The sequence below is a fragment of the Otolemur garnettii genome, unplaced genomic scaffold, assembly GCF_000181295.1.
Source record: "Otolemur garnettii isolate 467f Iridium unplaced genomic scaffold, OtoGar3 scaffold00162, whole genome shotgun sequence".
Classification (NCBI taxonomy): Eukaryota; Metazoa; Chordata; class Mammalia; order Primates; family Galagidae; genus Otolemur; species Otolemur garnettii.
In genome coordinates this window covers 592,991-596,443 of record NW_003852557.1, presented here as the reverse complement: position 1 = coordinate 596,443, position 3,453 = coordinate 592,991, and the positions used below count along the sequence as shown (strand labels likewise).

At 47.0% G+C, this 3,453-nt stretch overlaps 1 non-coding gene across 1 annotated transcript; it reads left to right on the top strand.

Moving 5' to 3' along the window:
* Nucleotides 1–2,474: 2,474 nt before the first annotated feature.
* Nucleotides 2,475–2,608, top strand: LOC111728495. Its single transcript, XR_002775769.1, has one exon. It is a non-coding gene; the product is annotated as a U4 spliceosomal RNA (small nuclear RNA).
* The last annotated feature ends 845 nt before the right edge of the window (nt 2,609–3,453 follow it).

The window sequence follows — 3,453 nt, the reverse complement described above, 5'->3', positions numbered from 1 at the left end:
GCCTAGGATTCATTTAAATTCAGCTTAAAACAGGCAGAAGTAGAAACCCTTTCCCCTCTCTCCACCTTTCACATAAAGGTGATGAAAAAATGGGTGCATTTGGGAGATTATAGGAAACTAGCAATGTTAGAAGAAGGAACCCATCTCTTCAGAACGTGAAACAGCCCTTTCCTTGTTAAAAAAAAAAAAAAGAAGAAGAAGCAGCAGCAGCCTTGATGCTAAGAACTGTAGAAAGACATATTTTTACCCCATCTGTGGACAAAAGTAGAAAAACACTCTTGGGAGAAGCTTGGGACGGGAGGTTTTGGTTTTCTTTTGATGGCCATTTTATAAATATAATGAAAGAGACTATACATCCAGAAATAACAGAGGGGGAGTTTTGTCATCCAGGATGTCTTAGAAGCTGCGTGGCTCAGACAGAGCCAGAGTCCGTCAGTGGCAGAAGCTCTGCCTCGTACAAAGCCGTGGTTTGGGGACACCACTGGCATACCAACGCGAGCAGGATCCACAAACAGCCCTGTGAAACAGCCCTGCCCTGAAGACAGGCTGTGAAAGCAGATGTCTTAGTTAGTATTCCGCAGGGCTACTCCTGGGCTCACATTTCTTCTCTGTGTGTGTGTTTGTTTGTTTCTTTTTTTTTTTTTTCCTTTTAACAAGGCTCAATCACCCTAAATGGGCAAATAACTACATGTATGAATCACTCCATCAACTCACAAAGGAGCACAGAAGAGGAAATTTGCATATAAGGAGTTCACCTTCAACTCAGCGCATACGTTCTCTTGTGTGATGTTCAATTTGCAAGGTGGCTCCTCCCCACTGCCATTCCCGGTTTACAGATGGGGAAAGGGTGGGAGGGATCTAAAAGGTTTGGCTACTTATACAAGACCACACAGACAGTCCATGGCTCAGCCAGCACCTCAGTTAATTCAGTCTGGCTGCAAAATGTACCCCGCCGCCCCCCACCCATCCTCTGCACCATGCTACTTCCTAAAGGACAGGTAAAGAAAAGGAAAAGGAAGAAACACCAACGGCCCCCGACTGTAAGCACAGTGTCTGTGCTGGCCTCCTGAAACACTGCATCCTTACAGCCATCCTGCGAGGTGGATCCCGCTATACACATTTCACAGAGGAGAAACCAAGCGCTCAGAAAGCTTTAGTTAATTGTTACAAGACCAGCCATGATCTGAACCCAGGTATGTCTGATGTCCAAGCCTGAGATCTTTCCACCACACCATCAACACTCATTAGCACAACTCCAGCCCTCTCCCCCAGCTCTCCACGGCCCCACCCCTCCTGAACCTACTCCCATCCCAGAGCACTGACTCAGAGATCCCATCTGTAAGTGAGGTCGACGCAATGGGTCCTGCAGGCACTCCACCCTGCAGGTGCACACACGGAGGCAGAGGGGGCTTCTGGGGAGTGTGGCACACTCAGGCCAACGCCTCTGGTCCAAAGTCAAAATCATCCAAGCACCAAGTGGCCAAAAGAAGTCCACATCAGACTGTCAAAATTCATTTCATACACTCGCCTTTCCCACTCCACCCTCCCCTCCTCTGTATTCTAAAATATCTGCGAATGTTACATTATAATGTCTAGTTTGTTTATGTTTGCCTAGATAAGAGCCAAATTTGCTTTATGGTTTTGGGTTTTTGTGTGTGTGTGTGTGTGTGTGTGTGTCAGATTATGCAATTCCTAGTTTTAGTTCATTATAGCAACACCCATTTAGAGAAAGCATCTTGGAATAACGAAACCTTTTCAGTGAGTGTTTCAGAAAGGAGTCTCCAAGCCCTTGCAGGAAGTAAGGGGTCTCAGCCCAGGGCTCTGCCGCCTTCTCTTCCCTCAGAGACTTGCTCGCAGGGAGTCGTTACATTGCCCATCCATTTCTCCATCCATTCCTTCCTCACTGGAATTTATTTATTTACTTATTCATTTAACACCTATCAAGTTATACTCTGTGTTGGTTGCTTGGGAAACACGGTCGTGGATGAGCGAAAAATAGATACTGTCCTTCTCTTCATGGAATTTAGTGTATAGTAGAGAAGAAAGAAATTCATCTATTAGTCACATATAAAAAAAAAGGTATAATGAAAAACCATGATGAGGCCTTGGATGGAACAATGCATGAGACTTTCAGGGCAAAAAACAGAAGGACTTGAAGAAAAGGGGGCTTGAGGTGAGATCTAAAAAATGGGGTGGGAGTAAGACAAGATCAGAGGTGCATGTTGGAAAGATCCTGGGATGCTGGGTAGGGAACAGGCTGGGTGTGGCCATGGGAGAAGATGCAGGCTCCAGGCCCAGTTGCAGGCAGGTGGGAGGCTGTTGCAGAGCTCCAGGAGAAAGGTGGGGCTACCTTGGATTAGGGTGGTGGCTGCAGGGTAGAGAACTGTGGACAGAATTCTGAGCCATTCCAGCAATGTCACTGACAGACTCGGTGATGGGGTAGAAGCATGAGATGCCAAGATGACTCTTAGTCCTGCTTTGCACGGTGGCAGTGCTATAGCCAGTGAGGTTTATCCCAGGAGCGATCATTGCTAATTGAAAACTTTCCCTGATACCTCGCCATGACAACTTGAAATATACTGGCGATCTTTAACGGTCTCTGTGGAAACTGAAAAAAAAAAAAACAACTGACAATTGGCTTTGGGGCTGGGGAAGCTGGACCATTCCCTGAACTTCCCACTCAGCATGCAGCCAAGTCATGAGCTACACAGGAGTGCTGATCTCAAACCTCCCGCTGCATCCCTAGCAGACACAGACTGTGTTTCACAGTCTCTCATACAAACCCACTCAAGCCACTGGGCTCAAAGTGAAGGCCAGAACTGTTCCCTTGGCTGTGCTCTGAGCCCCGGGCACCACGAATCTCACATCCTCTCCATCTCCCCCAAATTTCAGGCCCCATTCTAGTTTCAATGGTTTTAAAAATACCAAATCAGGCCTGGCTCCTGCACTGGTGTGGAGGAGTCCAAATGTCCAACCAACCCACACTCCTGTGTGCAGCCGCTGTCTCAGGCCTCTGGCCGGGCTAGTGACCTTGCTCTTGGTGTTGGCTCAGGCCCAGCGTCTAGCAGTTTGGCACGTGTTACCCACATTCCCCACCTCAGTAGAGGACCTGGGACTGAATTTGGCTCTTCTACTTTAAATCCTGTCTGCCGTAAGGTCAGAGTTCTGTCCACTTTCTCACTCCTTCCACCACCCTGCAGGGCCAGCTCCTAGGACAAAAACAGGCCTAAGAGAGCGACTAAAAGCTCTGGAACAGAGACCATGAGAGCATCAGTTCAGGGTTCTTTTCTTCTGTTTATTGGGAGAAACTAAATGTGTGAGAAACGTAATAATTACCTAAATGGCTCAAGATTACTAGAAAGCAGGAATGAAAAGTGTTTGGATTTTTCTGTGAAGTCACTCATCAAAAAGAGAGAGATTTTTTTCCCAAAGGAACATTCACCAGGTTTAAAA